The following is a 26,156-nucleotide window of genomic DNA, read 5'->3' as shown; positions in this document are numbered from 1 at the left end:
GCATCTCTGTGTATATGGTAGGTATATACCTTCAAAGGATCTTTTTTTAAGTTTTTTAAGTGTCAGGGTTATTGAGGTATAATTTACATAAAGTAAAATTCACTCATCTTTTTTAGGTATAAGGTTTGATGATAAGCATATAGAGTTGTGTAACCTTCAAATATATCACAATGTGAGGACTTCTTAAAAGTATAATTCCACTGACTCCCAAATTCTTATCCTTAGTGCTATTGTTGTCATATGTCTTACTCTGCATGTTTTGTATCTACCATATGTTGTATTTACATTTGCAGAAATCAACAGAGTATGGTTCACTATAATCAAAATATAGAATATTACCATCACTCCAAAAAGTTCACTCATTTCCCTTTGCAGTCTATAACTACTCCCACCAGCAGCCCAACACTGATATGATTTCTATTGCTATGGCCTGGCCTTTCCAAGAAATCATATAGTATCTCAGTCTGTTCGGGCTGTTATAACAAAATACCACAGACTGGGTGGCTTATAAACAAATTTATTTCTCAGTTTTGGAGACTGGGAAGTCTAAGATCAAAACACTGACAGATTCTATGTCTGGTGAGAGCCCACTTCCCAGTTCACGGGTGGCCTTCTTTTTGCTGTGTCTTCACATGGTAGAAGGGGCAAGGGAGTCCTTTCATAAGGGCACTAATCCTATTCATGAGGTTTCTACCCTCATGACCTAATCCCCTCCCCAAGGCCTCACATCTAAATACCATCACATTCAGATTTAGGTTTCAACATATACATTTGCAGGGGAACATAAACTCTGTCTATAGAACACAGAGTGTACCTTTTGTGTTCAGGGTTATTTTAGCATAATAAAAATACTACTGCATATTATGTATACCATAATTATTTTTATTATTGAATAGTATTTCATCACATGTATGAATCACAATTTATCCATTCACCGGTTGATAATTTGGGTTGTTTCTAGTGTTCAGCAATTATGCACCAAGCTGCTATGAATATTTGTCTACCAAGTCCTGTTGACATATGTTTTCAGGTCTCTTGGATAAACACCCAGGAGTAGAATTTTTGGATTATAATAAGTATATGTTTAATGTTATAGTAAGCTGCTAAACTGTTTTCTGAAGTGGGTGGACCATTTTGAATTCCCACCAGCAAAGGCCAACAGCTCTGTGATTTCCAGTTGCTCATATCCTTTTGGGACTTAGTACGTTAATTTTAGCCACCAAACTAGAGAACACCATCTCATTGTGATTTTAATTTGTACATTTGTGGTGACTAGATATTAGGTGACATATAACGTGTTCGTTTTTACCATTCATAGTTCTTTGTTGTACAAATATTCTGTGATTTTTATTGGCTTTCTTATTTAGTTGTGTGAATTCTATATATGTCCTGGATACACATCCTTGGTCAGATAAATGTTATATAACTTTTCTCTTGCAGTAGGTGACTTTCTTTATTCAGGACCTTTCTAAGAACAGAAGTGTTTCATTTTGGTGGACTCCAATTCATAATATTTTTATAGTTTATGCTTTTTCTATGTTTTCTAAAATATCTGTCTAACGCAAGACCACAAAGATTTTTCTCCTGTGTTTTCAGAAAGTTTTATAGTTTTAGGTTTTTACATTTAGGTCTGTGATATACTGAATGTTAACTTCATAGATTATGTGAAGTATAGATCAGGTTTACTGTTTCACATATGGATATCCACCTGTCCCAGGACTGTTTGTTGAAAAGATTGTCTTTTCCCCAATGAATTACACTGTTGCCTTGTCAAAAGTCAATTGACCATATTTGTGTGGGTCTATTTCTGGATTATTTATTCTTTTCCACTGATCTGTATGTCTACCTTTTCACCAAAGCCACACTCTCTCTTGATTTCTGCAAATGTAAATACAACATACAGTAGATATAAAACATACTGAGTAAGACATATAACAATAGCACTAAGGATAAGAATTTGGGAGTCAATGGAATTATACTTTTATGAAGTTCTCACATCGTGATCTATTTGAAGGTAGACTTAGTAAGTTAATGAAGTATTGTACATTCTCTGTAACCACTTAAATATAGTTAGTTTAAAAAAAAAAACTAATAGTCACTAGAAAAGATAAAATAGAAAACAGAAAACTTAAATTACCCAGGAGATGGATGAAAAGGATATTTGACTCTAGATATGAATTTCTAAATTCCTCCTATATATCAAAAGGTGTCCTACATATTCAGAATATTTATTCAACATCCACCAAGTATTTACTGAACATCTACTGTATTCTAGGTATTGTGCTAGGCACTAGGGAAAACACTGATGAATAAAATAGGTGTGGACCTTGCCTTCATGAAGTTCAGAGTTCAACTGGCAGACTTTTAAGACTCATAAATATATAATTTTTAATTGAGAAGTACTGCTAAAAAAAAAAGTCAAAGAACAGAGAACTATAAAATCTAATGCATAACAGGGGTAATGGATACAGCAGACAATACCAGGATTTAGATTACAAATTCACAAATATTGCCCATTCTTTTCTCTTTTCAGACCTATGGGAGAATTATACTTCCTAGTTCCTTTAAAAGCATTTGTGGTCAGTGGTTACGCCAATGACAAGTAGGTATAAATGATGCATTATTTCTAGTGATAAACATTTAAAACTGAGTTCACAATCTTCCATGCGCTCTTCTCATGCCTCAGCAATGAGCAGCCTAGCGTAGAAATGGTAGAATCATTAAAAGGTGAAATCTGTCAGACTGAATCCCTGAATAGGCTGAGCCCCCTGACAATTTATGTTGGATCTATTAAAATAATTCTTTGTTGTTTTAAACTACTGGTATTTCAGGGTGTTAACACAAAATGATCTAGTCTAACCTGACTGCTATATGGAGGATAGAAAGCCTTTTAAGCAAAGACCCAAAAGATAAAGAGGACATAGGTAAAAATTGGGGGGAATGTATTTCAGGAAGAAGGAAAAACACATCCAAAGCCATTGAAGCAGTAAAGACATTGATTCATTTTAGGAATGGAAAGAAAGCCAGAAGGGTATGATGGAGTGAGCAATGGTGAAGGGCTGAGATGAAGGTGGAGAGGTGTTCAGAAGACAGCTTGTTCAGGATGTTACAGACTGAGTTCAATATTTTGAGTTTGGTCTAAATGCAACAGAATGCCCTTGAAAGTTCTTAACCAGTGGATAAATATTTACTTTTGAATTTTATTCCTCTGGATGTTATGGGGAGAATGGATTAGGATAGGGAAAGGAATAGAAGCAAGAAGACCCACTTGGAGACTATTTTAATAGGTAATAGAAAAAACAATGGCTCGCAGAAGGTAGTCAAAGTGGAAGTAGAACAGGGTGGGTTTAGGAGCTCAGACTGCCAATTGTGTTAATGAATAGAATGCGAAGAAAGAATAGTGATGATGAAAGCAGATTATCAGGAATGACTGTCAAATGCCTGGCTCCCACAGCAGGGTGGTGGGTAAGAAAGTCGAGTGACCAGGAGAAAGGGCTGATGGAAAGACGGAGCTCTTTTGGACATGCTGTATTTGGAAGAACAATGGGATATCCAAGAAGTTCAAATGGAAAACTGGATATAGGAATCTAAAGCTAAGAAGGATATCACGTTGTATTAGTCTGTTCTCACACTGTTGATAAAGACATACCTGAGACTGGGAATTTACAAAGAAAAAGAGGTTGAATGGACTCAGTTTCACAGGGCTGGGGAGGCCTCACAAACATAGTGGAAGGCGTGGGAAGAACAAAGGCGTGTCTTACACATAGTGGCAAGCAAAGAGAACAGGAAGCAGGTGAAAGGGGAAACTCCTTATAAAACAATCAGATCTCATAAGACTTATTCACCACCACGAAAACATTATAGGGAAAGCCACCCTCATGATTCAATTATCTCTCACCAGGTCCATCCCACAACACGTGGAAATTATGGGAGCTACAATTCAAGATGAGATTTGGGTGGGGACACAGCCAAACTATATCACATGGTTCAGAAATAAATTTAGGAATCACTGGGGTTTTAAGCCTTGGAAATAGATGGCCTTAAATGAGGAGAGCACAGAAGGTAAAATGAGGAAAAAGAATACTGAGGAATGCCAACATTTAGAGCTTTTTAGCTGAAGAGAAGCTGACAACTAAGATTAAGAACTAGTCAGAGAATTAGGGGGAAATCAGGAATCAGAATCCAAGAGGCCAGTGTTTCTAAAGGAGTAAGTTCAGAAATTCTGAGGTATCTAAAATGAGGATTCAATTGTTTATTAAGTGGGACGAACAAATGTCGCTGCTGACTTTAGCAAGGGCAGATAGAGTTTTAAGAGTGAAATTCACACTGGACTGACTTGAAACATGACTGAAAATGGAAAGTGAAAATGGCAATATCAGTAACTCTCAGAGAGGCTAAGTTATAAAGCATAGACATCTACCAGCTTGCTGGGGAGTGATACGGCTTCAAGGGAAGGTTTTTATCTTGTTTTTAATGGGAGACACAGACCATTTCCAAATGCTAATGAGAAGTATCCTGAAGAAAAGAGCTTCCTTTGACATCCCCAGCAATAGACACACATAATCACAAATTTAATCAGTTACCAAATCCTATTGCTTCTATCCCTAAATTGTCTTTAGCCATTCTCCTATCTTTATGTCTACTGTTTCAGCATTAAAGCTTTCATGTATCTCAATAGATCTTTTATTATAGTGTCTACCCAGAGACAGCCAAACTGCAAGGTAAAGAGCATAGTCCTCCAGACTGCCAAGACTTCCCAAGACTTCTGACCCCAACCATAAGGAGTTAGGGTACAACTACAAAATTAGAGGGAAGAGTTTATAGAAGACCACCCTTACTTCTCACACCAACCCCAAGTTGGGGGGTTTTACAGAACTATTTTCAGTTTTGGTAATTTACAGGAAACTTACAGAATTCACTGAAACCTATTTTACTCGTGGCTACATATATTACAGAAAAAGGATACAGATTAGGACCAGCCAAAGGGAGGAACACATAGGGCAGAGTCTAGGAGTGTTCCAAACATGAAGCTTCAGTTGTCCTCAGGATGAGTCACTCTTGCATCATCTATGTGTGACAATAGGTGTAGAGTATTGCCAATCCAGGAAGTTCACTTGAGCTTGATGGTCTAGAGTTTTTATTAGGGCTTCATTATACAGGCATTATTGATAAGTTGTCCAGATGGTTTTACTAAATCTCTGCGCTTGGCTTTTCAAGATGTCAAGTTGGTATCACATGGTCTCAGAGGTCCTCCATGAGTAGCAAAGACTTCTTACCACTTAGAAGATCGAAGGGCTTAGAAATCACTTCTAACCAGGAATTACAGAAATGATCAAACCTCTCTTCGGGCCAAATTCTTTTTTCCTCTCTCTCTTTTTAAGAAGAGGTCATGCCCCATCTGCCAGGCTGGAGTGCAGTGGCACAATCACAGCTCACTGCAACCTTGACCTCCTGGGCAAAATCAACTCTCTGATCTCAGCCTAAGTAGCTGAGACTACAGGTATACACCAATCAGCATGGCTAATTTTTAAATTTTGTGTAGAGATGAGGTCTTGCCATGTTTCCCAGGCTGGTCTCAAACTCCTGGGCTCAAGTGATCATCCTGCCCCAGCCTCCCAAAGTGGTGGGATTACAGGTGTAAGCCACCAAACCCAGCCAGGGCCAAATTCTTTATTATACGTGTAGATTTAATTTTATGGGTCAACTTGACCTAGTTAATGGTACTGGGTGAGACAGCCCCAGGAAAAAAAATACAGGTGGTAATAAGGCCATGATTGAAGGCCCTTTCACTATACCCCTGCCCCCACCCCTAAGGTTCTTGAGAAACAACCTGTGAAATTTACTGATCCCAATTCTTCAGTCCCTCCCAGTAATACATACAAAACTCATGCCCTTTGCAGATGTCTCCCTGGGGCTTGGTTTTGAACTTGCTTGGACCCAGTAAGACAGGGAGACAAGAAACAATAATCCAGTTTCAAACTGAGTCACTTAAGGAGGCCAGGCGAGTATCCTTCAGCCTTCTTGGAGCTTCTGCCATGGGGGGGGGGGGAGCCCCAAATAGCCATGGATCCCACAATAAAAAGACATGAGGAATAGGCCTGAATGCAAATCACTATCCAAAATAGAGGCTAGTCATTCCACACACCACTCAGGAAAGCTCTAACAAGACTTACAAATCCATGAGTGAGAAATAAATGCTTAACTTTGTTAAGCCAGTGAGCTTTGGGAGTTGTAATTAGGTATTATCAAAAACTGATTAGTATACTCCAAAATAATATTTATTCCCAGTTTAAGCTTCTGACCCACATTCCTATCTAGTTTCCTGAACTCCAAGCTGATTCTGATAGACCAAAGTCTTAAATAGTTTCTACTTATTTTCTCCTGAAGACTAAAAGAAACCCAGCTTTGAATAGCTTCAGTGAAGGCTATTAGTAAAGGACACCCTCCACCATAGAGAAAACAAGGAAGAGAGCTCTACTTAATGGAAGATCATTTTAACCATTCCTCTCTCAAGGAAAACCTCATCTTCAAATAGAACAGACATTGTTTTCATGTTTATCACTTCCTCCTTGAGCATTCCACATTGTTCTTCCCTATGGCAAGACAACCGTGTACTCATATACTTGTACAATGAATGAAATAAATTTTAGTTTCCTTATTACATCTTTTATCTTTGCTAGCAGCCTACAACACTGCAAGCCAAGGAGAGATCATACAACAGTGGCAGTCAGGAGCGAGAGTTATACATCATGCTGTTCCTCATGTACTAACCCAGAAAGAGCGAGAAGGCATGGGATGGTAATTTCTGATTGACAGAGAAAGTTCCAAGTCAGTATCTTAGCATTGCTGGTACAAAGAAATATTCATGCAGTTAAATGTCCTTTTTATAACCTCTCTAACAGCAAAGTCAGTTAAGGTGACTTGGAAGGAAAGTTGCCAAGCTTAGCAGAACAAAGAGACAGTCTCCGAGATGAACTTCATTTATCTGCAACACTGAAGTCAATCCAGTTCAATTAAACATCCTCAGGGCATTACACACAAGTCATTTGTAGAAATATTCAAAGCAGGATAACCTACCACTCTTCACTTTCCAAGAATCTGTCTTCCTTCCTCAGAACATGAGTTGGGAGGCAAAAACTTCCTTCAAACAACTGTCAGCACACAGTTACTCAAAGCTGGAGGGAAAAAAATAAGACTAGGTCAAGGTCAGGGCCAGAGGGCAAAAACATTCTGAAAATTAAACAGAACATATTACTACCACAGGAGAGTTTGCACAGGCACTAAGAGGAAGGGGTTCCACAGAAAGGCTAGCAGAGGCCACTTACATAGCCACAAGGTAGGAAGACAGGAGGCAATGCTGAGATATACTGAACAGAGTTGGAAATGTGAACCCCTTCTTTCGGCTAAGAATAGTAAGCTCCCTTTGCTTAGCTTTATAGTACATAATGGCTTTCATAAACACTGCATCATCTGGTCTTCACAAAAACCTGTAAGGTAACTGTGATTATAGTATTCATTTCCCCAGGTTGTTATCTATAACAAATGACTACAAACTTGGTAGTTTAGGCGAACAGCAGTGTATTGTATCATACATCTATAGACTAGAAATCTGAAATCAAGGTGTTATCAGGGCCATGCTCCCTCTGAAACCTCTAGAGGACAATCTCTCCATGAGTCTTTCAGCTTCTGGTAGCACCTGGTGTTCCTGGGTTTGTGGCTATAGCACTGCAATCCCTGCTTCCACCTTCGCACTGCTGTGTTCCCAGTGTGTCTTCATCTTCATATGGTGTTCCCCTCCTCTTATAAGGACACCAATCATATTGGATTAGGGCTCACCATAATGAGTTCATCTTAAATTGATTGCACCTGCAAAGATCCTATTTCTAAATAAGGTCACATTCATAGGTACCAAGGGTTAAAACTGCAACATCTTTTGGGGACACCATTCAACGCATAACAATTATCTCCACTTCGCCAATAAGAAAACTGAGCTGTACAGAGGTCAAGTCATCTAAGTTTACACTGTCAGCAACTAGCAGTTAGAATTTCAACCAGGTCCTACTTCTGATCCTGAGCTTCATTTACTACATGATAAAGCCCTACCCATTACCAGTTCCACAGCCACACCATCACCACTGCAGCTATATGAGTCCTTTACAGCAGCAGTCTCCAACATTTTTGGCACCAGGGACATGTTTTGTCAAAGACATTTTTACACAGACCAGGGGGCAGGGTAAGGATGTTTTTGGGATGAAACTGTTCCACCTCAGATCATCAGGTATTAGATTCTCACAAGGAACACCCAACCTAGATCCCACGCATGGACAGTTCACAATAGGGTTTGTGCTCCTGTGAGAGTCTAACGTCACAGCTGATCTGACAAGAGGCGGAGCTCAGGCAGTAATGCTCACTCGCTCTCCACTCACCTTCTGTGCAACCTGGTTCCTAACAGGTCATAGACCAGTACCAGTCCACAGCTTGGGGGCTGGGGACTCCTGCTTTAAGGCTTAATCTAGACAAACTGGATCAAGAGTGCAATACCCGCAAGGGCTGATGGACAGAGCCCAGTGGTCACATAACCAGAAATGGCTTTGCAAATCTATGGTCCAGCTGGCCAGGTACATAGAGTGACTTGAGGGCCATTTGAGAAGTCTGCACACCACTCAGTGCCAGAATGTCTGATTCAAGTCCATCTTTTAGGTCTGCTCTTTAAATGTCCTATTTGAATATAAGTATCTCCAGGCTAATTAGCTTAATAAATTTTGTACATGTTATCGATTTTAATCATCCTTTTATGTATGTATTTTGTTCACTTCCTTACAGAGGTGATATGTGTCACACAGATAAATGTAGGGATGGATAAATTATGTTAGGTACTTCCTGGCAATACAAACATCGACTAACCTCTGTTCTTAATGAGCTTTCATTAGGATACTTTAGAGGGAAAATGAGAACACTCAATTTTTCAAATTTAAGGAGATGGATGTTTAAGTCAATGGTTTCCAAACTTGTATAACTTTCAAAATAACCTGGAAAGCCCTTTTTTTAAATTAATTGCTTTTTATTTTGGGTACATTTGTCATAGGTTTTTGCTTCATGATTACTGTGAGACTTATAAAAAAACATAGATGTAACAGGTTATTTTAAATAGATGACAACTTATGTTTGCTCACACAAAAAAATAGAAACAAAGAAACAACTTAGACTATACACTTTAACTCCATCCCTCCCCTGCATTTTGACTTTTCCTTGTCTCCGTTTACATATTTTCATATTGCCTATCTCTTCACAGGTTGCTATAGTTATTATTCAGAATAGATTTGTATTTTAGTCTTCATACTAGAGTTATGAGTGAATTGCACACTACAATGACATGCAATATTCTGAGTTTTCCTGTGTACTTACATTTGCTAGTGGGTTTTATACCTTCAAATGTATTCTTTTTGAACATTAGTGCTTTTTTCTTTCTGATTGAAGAACTCTCTTTAGCATTTCTTGTAAGACAAGTCTGGTGGTGATGAATTCCCTCTGCTTTCGCTTGTCTGAGAAAGACTTCCCCTATCTTTTATGTTTGAGGGAAAGCTTCGCTGGGAACAGCATTCTTTATTGGCAGTGTCTTTTTTTTCAGCTTTCTCAGTAAGCCTTCTATACTGTACCTTGCTCTTTCTCAGCTCCCTCTTGAACAGTAATCATTCTTAGATGTGCTCTTTTGAGGTAATTTTCTATGTATTATAGGCATTCTTCATTCCTTTTCATTCTTTCTCCTTTCTGCTCTGTGTATTTTTCAATAGCCTGTCCTGGAGCTCACTGATGTATTTTTCTGCTTTATTCTGCTGTTGAGAACCTCCAATGAATTTATCAGCTTAGCAAATGTATTTCTCAGTTCCATGACTTCCATTTTATTTCAGTAACTCAAGTTCTGTTAGATTTCTCTGATAAATTTCTGAATTGCTTTTCTGTATTATTTACAGAAATTACTAAGTTTCCTTAAAACTGTTATTGTGATTTTTTTTTTTTTAAGAAACAGTCTTGCTCTGTCACCCGGGCTGGAGTGCAGTAGCACTGTCATGGCTCACTGCTGCCTGGAACTCCTGTGTTCAAACAGTTGTCCCACTTCAGCCTCCTAAAGCACTGGGATTACAAAAGCATGAGCCACTGTATCCAGGCTGTTATTTAGAATTCTTTATCAGAGAGCTCACCTATCATAGTCTCATTAGGCTCAATCACTGGCTTCTTGCTTTGTCCATTTGGGGAGGTCACAGTTCCCTGTTTGCTACTGCTTCTTAAGGATTCACATCTACACCTTTGCATTGAAGGGTTCGTTATTCCAGTCTTCTATGTTTGGCTTACTATGGTTTTTACTGAGTATGTTTGCTATGTTTGCTTAGTTTTTTTTTTTTTTTTTTTTTTTTTTTTTGGCAACATACCTGTTGAATATCTTTTTCCCACTGAGTCACTGCCTCCTTCTCAGCACTAAGTGACCCAGCTTTGCCTCAACTGTAACAAACCTCAAAGTGCTGCCCATCCTGGATAGGGGAGGTCCCAAGGGGATATCCCAGCAGCGTGGGAAGGCTGGCTGGGTGATGTAGTTTGTATATTTGTCCTTGCCTAAATCTCATGCCGAATTATAATCCCTAGTATCAGAGGTGGGGCCTGGTGGGAAGGCCCCATTCTCATGAATGGGTTAGCACCATCCTCTTGGTGCTGTCCTCATGACAGCGAGTTCTTATGAGATATGGCTGTTTATAAGTGTGTGGCACCGCCCTCTCTCTTGATCTGCTTTTTCCATGTGATGTGCCAATTCCCCCTTTAACTTCCACCACGACTGAAAACTCCCTGAGGCTTCATTCACCACAAGTTGAGCAGATGCCAGCACCATGCTTCCTGTAAAGCTGTGGAACTGTGACCCAATTAAAACTCTTTTGTTTATAAATTACCTAGTCTCCAGTATTTATTTATAGCAATGCAAAAATGGGCAAACACACTAGTGGTTCATGCTCAGGGTACCTGTGGAACATGCCTCCTACTATGTGGGCTGCTACGCCAAAACAGGCGGCCTAGTTTTCCAGTCTGAGTTGCTAGTCTATAAAACCTCTCCCCTTCATCTCTGGCTGTCCCCAGGAATTTTTCTCCCTTCAGGTACTTGCAATGATTCCCACAGACTGAGACAGGCACAGGTCTGTCAGTGAACCCAAGATGCTGGGAAGCTGGGCACCTACCTCAATCCCACTCTTTCCAGTATAATAAGCATGAATTGAGGGAAAGTTTTCTGTACGCTTGGTGTCTAGCTGGTTGGAGAAAGGCACTGTACACATAGAGGTCCTATTCTCTTATCTGCATGGACGTTTTTACTCTTCTGTGGTCACAGTAACTGTCTCATCCTTGTATTTGAGTTCTCATACTACTGGTGGTGATTTTACCACTCTGGTGACATCCCTCTCTTGGACAGTTTTTTTAAAGTACATTTTCATACTATCTCAACATGACAATTAGAAAATTATATGAATAATTAGAATTATCTAGAAAGTAGTTATAAAAATCAAAATTCTGTACATAAAAATAACCAGGTTGAGAAAACGTGACTTTTACAAGAAAAAGACAATACCTAGTAATAAATGTAAGAATGTGTGGCTCTAATTAAACATGGTAGGTTGAATGCACATTTGTCTAGTCACTCTGAATCCCCACTAAAATGACTACAGAGGAGTAATAGTACATTACCCACAAAAAGAATAGAAAAAAAGTATAAATAGATGAGAACCGTCAACAAAAGCTTTGGAAGCTAAAAAGTGAAGAGGTAAATAATGCTTAAACTGATAAAGTAGGGTGAACTTGAAAAGGCGCTTCATATTCCAGAACCATAGAAGGTCTCAGGAATCGGAGGCATCAAATGTCTTGGGAAGGAAGAAAATGCATTTGAAACAGCCTTACATATTTTAGATGGGAGAATAAAATAACTACATTAAAATTGTAAATGCATATACCATTGATTTAGCAGTATTACTTACGGTTAAGTTTCCTCCAAGTTTACTCATATATGTACAGGTATGTGTAAAATTATATTTGAAGTATCTTTTTAGTGACAAAATTATAATCTTATGGTCTATTGAACAAAATAAACCATGGTATATCCATATAATGACCTCATCAGGAGATACTAATCTCTTCACCTTGGTCTATACTGACGTACAGAAGGTAGACTAATCTGTCTGGAAGTCTTTTGAGAAGCCCCTGGGCAGAAAGGAAAGACAACTGGACCCCTGAAAGAAAATTAACATGAAAACTGAAGTCTAATGGAATGGATCAGACAGGACAAAAAGACCTGCACATCCAAGGAAATAACAGTTCCAGGTCCAGCGTGAGGCAAGGCCTGATCACCCCTAAATCACTCTCCTCTGTAGCATCCCTCAACTAAATCTTACCAACCCTCAACTGAAAACAAAGAGCAAAAAGAGAAGCCACAACGATGCCACCAAGACCCAGTAGGTCTGCTACAGGTAACCTTTCCAAAAGAGCTGTCCCAAAAGGGAGCAGAGCCTTCCTGCTTGGCAGAGCTGAGGGTTAATATCGAGAGATGTTTACAAGCCAGAGGTGAAAAACCCAGAACAGTCCAGGGTCACAACCTAAGAAATGAAAGGCAGCAGGCACCAGAACTAAGGGAGCACAACCTATCAAGCAACGTCTCTGGTCATATTCTGCACACATCAATCACTTCTGGGAGAAAAAACTTGTCATACAATTATAAATGGGACACATCTGTAGCAGTTGCAGCCAACAAACTAATGGGATACCAGATAGAAAGCAGCATCTCAGTTATGCTGTTTATCGTCCACCTGCCCCTCCAAATTTACTCTCCATCCTTTTCCATTCTGCTCTGTGCTTATAATGACTGGCCTGTGTCACCTTCATCAGCTGGTTCCCATTTAAACTCATAGTTAGATTTGGTTCTAAGGAACTAAGTAAAACCTCAGAGAAATGACTGAGGTTTGAGTATTTATTCCCCTGGATACTCCATGCAGGTTCATTTCAGGTTGATGACACCTTTCATCCAAATGTCAGAGGCTTTTCTCTGCAAGCAACATTTGGACCGACACCTAAATGAAGTAAAGGAGTAAGCAACTAATTATAGAGGAAGAATGCTCAAAGCAGAAAAAAAAGAGTGGTCCTGAGCCTGGAGGGAACTCGCTGGTGCTGTCCTCTTGACAGTGCTGTCCTCTTGATGGTGCTAACCCATTCATGAGAATGGGGCCTCCCACCAGGTCCCACCTCTGATACTAGGGATTATAATTCAACATAAGATTTGGGCAAGGACAAATATACAAACTCTATCACCCAGCCAGCCTTCCCTCACTGCTGGGACATTCCCTTGAAATTTGCTAAGAGGGTAGACTATTTCTTCCTTCCAAAATAAAAAAAAAAAAGATTATTTTTAAAAGATCACTCAGAAAAAAAACAAAAAACGTTTGCTCTACGAAAGACTCTGTTAAAAGAATGAAAAGACAAGATATGCTTTGGCTGAAAATATTTGCAAACCACGTATCTTGAAAAGGACCCATGTCAACAACTCTTAAAACACAACAGTTTTTAAAAAAAAAAATGCAATTATAAGATGGGCAAACAGGCCAGGCGCAGTGGTTCACGCCTGTAATCCCAGCACTTTGGGAGGCTGAGGCGGGCAGATCACAAAGTCAGGAGATCGAGACCATCCTGGCTAAAACGGGGAAACCCCATGTCTACTAAAAAATACAAAAAATTAGCCAGGCATGGTGGCGAGTGCCTGTAGTCCCAGCTACTCTGGAGGCTAAGGCAGGAGAATGGTGGGAACCTGGAGGCGGAGCTTGTAGTGAGCTGAGATCACGCCATTGCACTCTAGCCTGGCCGACAGAGCGAGATTCTGTCTCAAAAAAATAAAATAAAATAAAAATAAGATGGGTAAACAGACATTTCACTGTATAGGATACACAAATGCCATATAAGCACATGAAAGGAAGTTCAGCATAACCAACCATTAGAGTAATGCAAATTAAAACTGATGAGACATGAGTGTACACTTACCAGAATGGCTGGATTTTTTTTAAAGAGAAAGGGGAGAACACCAAATGCTGGTAAGGATATGGAAAAACTGGATTGCGCATACTGCTGGTGGAAACACAGAATGGTTCAATCACTCTGGGAAATAGTTTCTCAAACTAAACATACACTTACCATGCAACATAGCAATTGCACTGTTATGTAGTTACCTCAGAAAAAAAAAATTATGTCCACACAAAAACACATCAGTGGACACATGAACACATGAACGTTCATGGAAGCTTTAATAGTCAAAAGTCAGAAAAAAAAAAAAATGTCCCTTGAGAGGTACATGGTTAAACAAGCTCTGGTATATCCATACTATGAAATACTGCTCAACCATAAAAAGGAATTATTTATTGATAGACACAACTTGGACACATCAGTAACATTTTGCTACATAAAAAGTAATTATCAAATAATCACATATCATATGATTCCATGTATATAACATTCTTGAAGTGACCAAATTAACAAAACAGAAAACAAATTCATGGTTGCCAAAGCTTAGGGATGCTGAAGGTGTGGCACAAAAGAGGTAGCATGGGGGAGATCTCAGTGCTGAAATGGTTCTGTTCTTTTGATTGTGGTGGTAGTTACACAAATCTACACATGATAAAAATGACCTAAAACATAATATACACACTGTAATAATGTCATTCCTGCTTTGGGTATTTTACTGCAATTGTGTAATATGTAACCATGGGAAAAACTAAATGAAGTGTACAGGAAGCCTCTCTGTACTAACTTTCCAACTTTCTGTGATTCTATAATTATTTCAACATAAGTATAATAAAAGAAAACTTCTATGGCTTCTGTGAAGAGAAAACCAGGAAAAGCAGTTTTTCAGAGTAGCAAGAATGGAATCAAAAGGACCATTAGGAAGCTATTGCAGTCGTCCATGAAGGGAAGCAGGTGGCTTGTCAGTAGGGTAGTATCAAGCAGTTGGATTTAGCATATATTTTGAATGCTGACCTGCAGGATTTGTTTGAGGACTGCAGGTAGAGTATCAGAGAGGGAGAGTCAAGAGAATAGCTCCAGAGATTTTTCTTACCTGAGCAGTATAAATCGAGTTTTCATTCACACAGGCAGGAAGACAGGAGGAAAGGGCTGTGGGTAGTGGAATTAGTTCTAGCTGTGAAAAGTGATGTGCCCATTAGCCATCCAAGTGGCTATGTCTGGTAGAAAATTCTACATATGAATCTTGAGTTCAGGAGGAAGGTTGGGGCTAGGATATCTGCTTATAGATTATATTTGAAACTGTAAGACTATATGAGATCAACTAAATGTGTAAGTAGAGAAGAGAGGTCTGAGAACACCCACATGTTTTTCTAGTTTTATTGAAGTATAATTGACAGAAATTATGAATACGTGAGGTGTACAACTTGATGTCTGACATATGTATACACTGTAAAATAATCACAATTAAAAAAATAATCACCACAAATTATAGCACCCTCACATAGTTATCATTTTGGGTATGCATGATGACAACACTTAAGATCTACCATCTGAGCAAATTTCAAGTATACATACAGTACAGTATTGTTAACTGTAGTCAGTAGAGCATTAATTATAGCCACATTGCTATAAATTAAGTCTCCGGAATTGATTGACCTTGTGTAACTGAAACTTCGTGTCTTTTGACCAACGCTTCCCCATTTCCCTATATCCATAGCCTCTGAAGAAGCATTGTTTTGTTGGTGTTTTGTGTGTGTGTGGTGTGTGTGTGTGTGTGTGTGTGTGTGTGTGTGGTGGGGGTGATCAGCAATGTCAGATAATGCTGAACATTTAAAATTGATAATGGAAAACTGTCTATTTGATCTGATGAAGATGAGACCATTAGTAACTTTGAAAAGAATAGTTTTCTTTCTTATGGCCATGACAGGTTCATTACATGCTCATCTGTCTTTGGTGTCACATCAAGAACAATCTTCCCTTTAACACATCTAAAGTGATACTTAAGCTAAGCCCTCCGATTCTATCTTCTGTCAATATCACTGAACCCAATTGTTTCTGCCCATGCACAAAAGTGACTTACCACCTGGTGTTTAACCCATCTCCATGAAATTTGTATTACTGTACACATTCCAACTGGAAGCAGTAAGAGCTGCAAGGATTGTAATTAAGTAAATCACACACCATGATAACATTTAACATAGCTCATTCTCTTAAGAGCTTAAAATGCTGAACCATAGAAATAGCTTAATTATTCTCTCAGCTTTCTTCTGAGATAAGCAGTAAGGCTATCAAGTGAAATCAAAACATCATAGTATCACAATCCTAAATGTATATGCACCTAACTCTGGAGCTCCCAAATTTATAAAACAATTACTACTAAATCTAGGAAATGAAATCGACAGCAACACAGTAATAGTGGGGGATTTTAATGCTTAACTGACAGCACTAGACAGTTCATCAAGACAGAAAATCAAAGAAATAAACTATATCCTATACCAAATGGACTTAACAGATATTTAGAGAACATTTTACCTAATCAAGGACATGAAAGACCTCTACAAGGAAAACTACACCATACTGCTGAAAGAAATCATAGATGACACAAACAATTGGAAATACATCCCATGTTCATGGATGGGTAGAATCGATATTGTGAAAATGACCATAATCCTAAAAACAATCTACACATTTAATGCAATTACCCTCAAAATATCACCATTATTCTTCACAGAACTAGAAAAAACAATTCTAAAATGTGGAACCAAAAAAGAGCCCACACAGCCAAAGCACGATTAAGCAAAAAGAATAAATCTGGAGGCCTCACATTATCCAACTTCATACTATACTATAAGGCCATCGGTCACCATAATACCAGTGCCATAATCAGCAGGGTACTAGTATAAAAACAGGCACATAGACCAATGGAAGAGAAGAGAGAACCCAGAAATAAACCCAAATACTTACAGTCAACTGATCTTCCACAAAGCAAACAAAAACAAAGTGGGGAAACGACACCCTATTCAACAAACAGTGCTGGGAGAATTGGCTACTCACATGTAGAAGAATAAAACTGGATCTTCATCTCTCACACTATACAAAAAATCCGGTGGAAGATAGATCAAACACTTAAATCTGAGACCTGAAACCATAAAGATCGTAGAAGATAACACTGGAAACACTCTTCTAGACGTTGGCTTAGGGCAAAGACTTCGTGAGCAAGAACCCAAATGCCAACACAAGAAAGAAAGATAAATAGATGGGACTTAAACTAAAAAGCTCCTGCACAGCAAAAGAAATAGTCAGCAGAGTTAACATACCACCCACAGAGTGGGAGAAAATCTTCGCAGTCTATATATCCAACAAAGGAATAATATCCAGAATCTACAAATAACTCAAATCTGCAAGAAAAAAAATCCCATCAAAAAGTAGGTTAAGGACATGAATAGACAATTCTCAAAAGATTTATAAATGGCCAAGAAACCTATGGAAAAATGCTCAACATCATTAATTATTGGGGACATGCAAATAGCAACCACAATGTGATACCACCTTACCCCTGTAAGAATGGCCATAATCAAAAATATCAAAAACATAGATGTTGGTGAGGATACGGTGAAAAGGAAACACTTTTACACTGTTGGTGGGAATGTCACCTAGTACAACCACTACAGAAAACAGTATGGAGATTCCTTTAAGAATTAAAAGTAGATCTACCATTTGATCCAACAATCTCACTATTGAGTACCCAGAGGAAAAGAAGTCATTATATAAAAAAGATACTTGAACATGCATGTTTATAGCAGAACAATTTGCAATTGCAAAAATATGTAACCAGCTCAAATGCCCATCAATCAATGAGTAGATAAAGAAAATGTCATAACACTACACAGCCATCAAAAGGAATGACATAATGGCATTCACAGAAACCTGGATGGAATTGGAGACTATTATTCTAACTGAAGTAACTCAGGAATGGAAAACCAAATATCTTTTGTTCTCGCTCATATATGGAAGCTAAAGTTATGAGGGCACAAATGCATGAAAATGATACATTGGACTTTGAGGATTCAGAGGAAAGGGTGGGGGTGGCAAGGGATAAAAGACTACACATTGCTCTGAGGAAGCATCTAAAGAATCAGTCAACTAATCCAAACTCAACTCTGCTACGATGCAGTGAAACCAACTTGGCAAAAATTTTAACTCAGAAAATTATGAAAGTGAAAGAGATCTGAACTAACTGACTCCATCTTGCTTCTACCCTCCAAACTGTCCTTGTTCATTCCTGGGCAGAGACTGAACTAACCTTGGGAGGAACTTATAGTTTAACTTTCAAACAAAAACAGTAACAGCCCTTTCCCAAAACAAACTCCCTTCCTGCCTGGAGACTAGACTGCCTTTGCGGGAATAACAACTTAGCCACGAGATTAGAAATTACAGTTTAGGGGTCACGCAGCTAGAGGCTGCATGATTCTGAACCCAGCCAAATTGCTCCTGGGAATAACATCACTACTGTAAAACCTAAGATCAGACCTTGAGATATTTTGCAGACCATGTACTCAATGGATCAGCTGGTACCACCTAGATAAACTGGCTCATCTGGTTTTATGGTACCCACCCAGGAACTGACTCAGCACAAAAGGACAGGTTTGACTCCCCATGATTTTATCTCCAACCCAACCAATCGGCACTCCTCATTTTCCAACCCCCTTATCCACCAAATTACCCTTAACCTTGATCTCCAAGTTTTCAGGGAGACTGAAAACTCCCATCTATGGAGTTTTACCAGTCATAAGAATAATCATGCAGGTTTTTCCTATCTCTTCTCATCTCCCCTCCCCTTCCATGCTTACATCCTTTTATTAGGAAAAAAAAAAAAAAAAAGAATACTAGGTATAAGCGGACATTACCATAAGGTGAAGAAGACACTTCGGTACTGAAACTCTTACCTGACATCATAAAAGCACCATTAACAGCTAACACTTAGAGAACTTATCACAGATCCTGTCCTAAGTGTTTTACATGCATTAACTCATTTAATCCTTAGAACAATCATATGAAGTAGACATGATTATTAATGCCACTTTACAGATAAGGAAAGTGAGATTCAGAGAGATACATTATTTGCCCAAAGTTTTACAGCAGTTCAGTGGTGAAGTCAGGATTTGAACCTACCACTGGTTCAAATCAGTGGTTTGAACATTCTTGTTCCTGTTTCCCAAATTTTAGGACACTTAATACCTTGAAAATAAAACAGTCGGCACAGCGCAGTGGCTCATGCCTATAATCCCAGCACTTTGGGAGGCTGAGGTGGGTGGAACATAAGGTCAGGCGATCAAGACCATCCTGGCTAACACGATGAGACCCTGTCTCTACTAAAAATACAAAAAATTAGCTGGGCGTGGTGGCAGGTGCCTGTAGTCCCAGCTGCTCAGGAGGCTGAGGCAGGAGAATGGAGTGAATCTGGGAGGCAGAGCTTGCAGCGAGCCAAGATCGCGCCACTGCACTCCAGCCTGGGCAACAGAATGAGACTCCATCTCAAAAAAAAGAAAAATAGAAAAAGAAAAAGAAAAAATAGTCTCAGCAAAGGTATTTGCTAACATCAATCACTCTCTCATGGCTTCCAGGAGGTAGAGGACCTCTTCCCAGAGTAGTAGGAAGAAGTCCTTTGCTGCTACACAGCAGGATACCAAAAGAGCCCAGGAAATTTTACCCAAAAATATGGCACCCTGGTATACTGAGTATTTCTAATCAAACGCCCTTATGGGACAGTATGGAGAAGAGACTCTGTCATGGCAGACAAAAGACGTGGTAACCGGAACCCCATGGGCCTCTCATGTCGGGGCATATTCCCTCTTCTATCTTCTTGCGTCATTAACAAGTTGACACAAGTCAGGAGGCAGAAAGCTCTCCTCTCCTACCTCAGCTGACTAGGCTAAATTCCTAAACATAAAAGGAAGAGGCTAACCATTTATCTCCTTGAGTGATGACTCCCAAGGTGGCTAACATGGGACTCTAGCATTTCTGATAAGAACCTGACCACCTTCCAAAGTTACTGAAATGAGACTCTAGCATTGCCCAGTAAGAACGAAACCAGGTAGTCCTGGCCAGAACAACCATGTAAGAGAAGGAAATAAAGGGAATCCAAATAGGAAGAGAAGAAGGCAAACTATTTCTTTTTGCAGACATAATTCTTTATGTACCTATGAGCTTTTGGGCCAACCGCATAGTCTTGGCCCAAAAGTTCCTGCAGCTATAAACAACTGCAGCAAAGTTTCAGGATACAAAATCAAAGCAAAAATTCACTAGTATTTCTATATACCAACAACAGGCAAGTCAAGACCAAATCAGAAACACCATCCTATTCACCAACTGCCACAAAAAGAATAAAAAATCTAGGAATACAACCAGGGAGGTCAAAGTTCTCTACAACAAGAATTACAAGAACTGCTCAAAGAAATCACAGTAGACACAAATGGAAAAACATTCCCTGCTCCTGGGTAGGAAAAAAAATCTGTATTATTAAAATGGCTATCCTGCCCAAAGCAGGTTTTAGATTAATGCTATTCCTATCAAACTACCAATGACATTTTTCACAGAACTAGAAAAATCTCTTAAAATTAATATGTATCCAAAAGCAAGCTCAAAAGCCAAGGCAATCCTAAATTAAAAGAACAAAGCTGGAGGCATCACACTACCCAACTTCTAACTATACTACAGGGCTACAGTAACCACAACAGCATGGTACTGGTCCAAGAACAGACACATAGACCAATGGAACAGAATAGAGAGCCAGGAATAAGGTCACACACCTATAACCCTGTTATCTTCAACAAAGCTGACAAAGCAATGGGGAAAGGATTCCCTATCCAATAAATGGTGTTGGGATAACTGGCTAGCCCTGTGCAGAAGATTGAAACTGGACCTCTTCCTTATACCATATAAAAAAATCAACTCCAAATGGATTAAATATTTAAATGTAAAACCCAAAACTATAAAAACCCTGGAAGACAACCTAGGCAATACCATCCTGGACATAGGAACTGGCAAAGATTTCAAGACTAAGACACCAAAAGCAATCACACAGCAAAAGCAAAAATTAACAAATAGGATGTAATTGAATTTAAGAGCTTCTGCACAGCAAAAGAAACTATCAGAGTGAACAACCAGCCTACCAAATGGGAAAAAATATTTGCAAACTATACAGCTGACAAAGGTTTAATATCCAGCATCTGTAAGGAAGGACCTTAAACAAATTTACAAGAAAAAAAAAAAAAACCATTGAAAAGTGGGCAAAGGACATGAACAGACACTTCTCAAAAGATAACATACATGTGGCCCACAAGCATATGAAAAAAAAAGCTCAGCATTACTGATCATTAGAGAAATGCAAATCAAAACCACAGTGAGATACCATTTCACACCAGTCAGAATGACTATGATTAAAAAGTCAAAAAATAACAGACTCTAGAAAGGTTGCAGAGTAAAGGGAATGCTTACGCACTGTTGGTGGTAGTGTCAATTAGTTTAACCAGTGTAGATGCAGTATGGGAATGCCTTTAAGAGCTAAAAACAGAACCACCATTTGATCTAGCAATCCCTTTACCAGGTATATACCCAGAGAAATATAAATCATTCTATCATACAGACACATGCAGGTGAATGTTCATTGCAACATTGTTCACAATAGCAAAGACATGGAATCAACCTAATGTCCATCAATGACAGATTGGGTAAAGAAAATGTGGTACATCGACATGGTGGAATAATATGCAGCTATAAAAAAGAATGAGATTATGTCCTTTGTGGGAACATGGATGGAGTTGGAGGCCATTATCCTAGCATACTAATGTAGCAACAGAAAACCAAATACAGGAAGTTAGGCATAACAAGTGCAGGACATGGCTCTTCCCACTACTCACTAGGGATGTTAGGGGATGGCTCGGCAATTATTTCATTGCCTCTCTAAAAATGGTAATTCAGGAGCGCCAGGAAGAGGCCATTTCCTCATGGTCCACACCTGTTAACATCAAAATGCTAGTTGAATGCAGGCCCCAGGCAAAAGCAACTTCCTGGGCATGCATGTTCAGAGGGAAAAATGGTATAGTGTGATCTTCCAGGGGCACACTCTACCAGAAAAGGGTAAGAAAAGCAATGTGCATGTGGGAAGCCCACCCTAAAGGAAGAATCACAGAAAGGAGGCGAGTCTATGAAAGTGCTAGGATCCCAGTTAAATGGGGCACTTAACCTCTCTTTAACCTTCATGTGACAGCTTGAGTCTCTTCCAAGCACACCTTCCTTTCTTTCCTATTCTAAGGACTTTTTAAATAAACTTCTATTCCTGCTCTGGAACTCACCTCGATCTCTTTTTCTGCTTTATGTCTCTTGGTTGACTTCTTTCTTCCGAGGTGGCAAGGACTGAAGTTTGCTATGGATATGTACAGATAAGCCACCCATAACTTGGGGCAACTCAGATCTGTTTTACTGGTAACAATACCTCATGTTCTCACTTGTAAGTGGGAGCTAAATGATGAGAACTCATGAACAGAAAGAGGGGAAGAAAAGACACTGAGGCCTCCTTGATGGTAGAGGGTGGGAGGAGGGAGAGAAGCAGAAAAAATAACTATTGGGTACCAGGCTTAGAAACTGGGTGATGAAATAATCTGTACAAGCCCAGGTGACACAAGTTTACCTATATAATTTTTTTTAAATAAAGATAACTATACCACATCCAACTGGCTAAAGATATACTCCAATGATGACCTTTCCCAATTTTTTCCTCATTATAACACTAAAAATCACAACCAGTAGCAGAGATTTAACATGCTAAGGAGATGTGAGATGCACGAAGAAACATATTATCAAACAGCACAGGTGTTAAAAGTTCCCCACCTCTATATGCCTACACATCACTCCTCTTTTCGCTTCAGCTTCCTTTTTTTTTTTTTTTTTTTTTTTTTAGACGGAGTCTCGCTCTGCCGCCCAGGCTGGAGTGCAGTGGCCAGGTCTCAGCTCACTGCAAGCTCCGCCTCCCGGGTTTACGCCATTCTCCTGCCTCAGCCTCCCAAGCAACTGGGACTACAGGCGCCCGCAACGTCGCCCGGCTAGTTTTTTGTATTTTTTAGTAGAGACGGGGTTTCACCATGTTAGCCAGGATGGTCTCGATCTCCTAACCTCGTGATCCGCCCGTCTCGGCCTCCCAAAGTGCTGGGATTACAGGCTTGAGCCACCGCGCCCGGCCTCAGCTTCCTTAAAAGGACAAGAGCCAAGCCCTTAACTGAGCTAGCATCCAGACTCTTTTTCTGTACACTGCTCCCTTGCTTTGCTTGAGTTACAAGCCTATTAAAGCTTGCCTGCAAAAAAATTTGTTTGACTTAGTGTTAATTTCTATTTACAGGAAAGTCAAGAACTCAGAGTCCAAGCCGCGGTAACGCTTGGAGATAAGCTGACACTGGCAGAGACGTTCCTTCATCTGCCTAAGGACTGGATCCACCTAGAACAATTGCTTTCCTTCCTCTCCCTGAAACCTCATTCTCTATCCCAGAAAGGAAGACTGAGGAAAAAATATAATCACACCTGGAGGGACCTTTCCACAGCTGTCTCTCAGACTCAATCAAATTCCAAAGGGTATAGTTGCAAGTTAATTTCTGTCTCCAGGATTCATTCCTTCTTCCTAGTGATTTACTACCCCTCAAAAGAATTGTCATCAACATTTCCCATCTCCCACCTTTCCTATGAAAAAACAAAGGGGCATATAAACTTCTGTACCACACTCGGTTATTAGGTAATCACTGATTTTTCTCCTTGCATATTCAATTTTTATGCCTTTTCTCCTATTAATCTTCCTTTTGTTCGTTTTCAATGAACCTTCAGAGGGTGAAGGGGAAATTTTCTTTCCAGTGGGCTTGACTAATTTCACCTGAAGTACTAATAGGACCTGGAAGCAGCTGCAACTCAGAATAAATTTCTTCTCAGTGGAAAATTATCCTCTAGTACAGTGGTTCCAAAAGCTTAATGGTCATGACATTCACTTGTCCAGCTTACTAAAAATGCATTTCAAGGGACCTAGCCCCCAGAGTCTGATTCACTGGATCTGGGATTGGGTCCAGGAATTGCCAATGAGCCTTACTGATTAGAGACAGGAGACAGCCAAGTGTTTGTGGCGAAACCCCGCCTCCAACCTGAAAACAGCCTGAAGGCTTAAAAACCGGACTGCTGCTCCCAGATGAGGCCCATCCTTTCCCAACTCATTCTTTCTGAATAATGCTCACCTGTGCACTGGGGAGGCGGGTGGAGACAGGGGAAGTTCGCACCCTTTGCAGTGGGGAGGAGCCCCTAGCCTCCTCAGTTTCTGGGTGACCTGGGATTCAATCTGTGAGGCAGGAGACCTGCTAGCAGGACTTTTCTTTTCACCCAATAAACCCCGCCCTACTCACCCCACAATGTGTCCATGTGCCTAAGTTTTCCTGGTCGTGTGACAAGAATCCAGTTTTTTCTACAACATTATCACTACCACCACCTCGTGGCAAACCAAATGGAGGTAGTTCCCAGAGCACAGTACATAAGGGATTGTTGTAGGAAAGCTAATTCAAGTTATAAATTAGAAGAGAGGGTGTCACAGCAGACACCAAAATTTGGATCCTGGGTGAAGTAAGACACAAACAAGAACTTCGATATTCTTTAAAAGTAAGAAACACACACACACACACACACATACACACACACACACACACACCACTTAAACCATTGCTAGTAAAACGTTAGAAAGAGCATGAACCTAGAAGTTAAAGTGTGTAATTGAACCCCAGATTTCTTGCTTTACCAACTGTGTGCCCTGGAAAATCAAGTCTTCATTTTATTCGTAAGTTAAGAGGTGATAATGCCTACAATCCTGCTACAAGATTACATGATGTACATGTATCTGTTCCTACCATATGCCAGAAAAGTGGGCACATATCTTTTCCTGCCATGGGGCGTGCATATAGGGCTAAAGGTAGAGCAGCTATCTTGCTACTATGAAATGAGCAGAACAACACAAAGGGCCCTGGTTTCCGACAGTGTCCTGGAATACCATGCCAGCTCTGGGCTGTCCGTCACTAGAGGTTTTACTAAAAATAAATAAGGACATACAACCCTACACTCAAGCCAGTTTTTCATGTTTCTGTTACCACTGAATGCATTCACTAATATGATCATATGATTAATGTTTTTATACTTTGATATTTCTCCTAATTTAAAAAAAGAAACATGGGGGAATCTCATTAGTTTTTACCTCCAGATAATTCATGCTGCTAATTCATATTTATTCATAATACCAAAATATCTTGCCTATGGGCTCCCAGAGGTACCAATTTTGGGAAAAACAGGATAAAAATGCTTCTAAAAGATTGAAGGGAAAAAATGCCTAATATGTTTTCTGAAAGCAGTATACCAGTATGTTTATGTCATTCTTCCATGAAATTCTCCTAATAGACTATCAAACAAATGATTCTGTGGGTACTTACAGAAAGTGGTAATCACTGCAAAGCCTTATGAATTCATTAAGAGCAAGTCATGTCAAATTAATGGCTTTTCCTAACAAATGGGTTTGTGACAGCGATAGATTGTAGATGCATTGTAGAGATCATCTTTGGGTAATATGGATTGGCAGAAAACATGGCTAAGCAGGTTTCTAATTGAACAACTTTGCCCCAAGAAGGCTGATTAATGAATAGCTGTGAAGGAAATCCAACAGCATCAATATTTTGTCAACAACCTGGAAAAATATATGAAAGATGTTTATCAACTTTATAGATAAAACTACAAGGGATAATTTGCTATATTAAAGAATCAAAATTTAATCACTCAAAGATAGTTAATTAAGATCAAAGAACTTCGCTTTGACAACTAAGGGAAGAAAATATGCAAGAACACATTATGAAGTCAAGCTTGAGAGTAGTTTATGTTATAAAAAAAAAAAAAAAAGACCAGAAACTCAAAATAACAATGTGTTGCGAGTCCTAAAAAAGCTAATACAACCCAGGCTAACTTAGACGAAAGTATGATGTTCTGATGGAGCTGTATTGTCTGAATGGATACTTTCAATAAAAGTATAATGTATATGAATCACATGTGGAACATTGTGCAGT

Source organism: Trachypithecus francoisi, unplaced genomic scaffold (assembly GCF_009764315.1).
Source record: "Trachypithecus francoisi isolate TF-2019V2 unplaced genomic scaffold, Tfra_2.0 Lachesis_group3, whole genome shotgun sequence".
Classification (NCBI taxonomy): Eukaryota; Metazoa; Chordata; class Mammalia; order Primates; family Cercopithecidae; genus Trachypithecus; species Trachypithecus francoisi.
Note: the sequence above shows the minus strand (reverse complement) of the source record.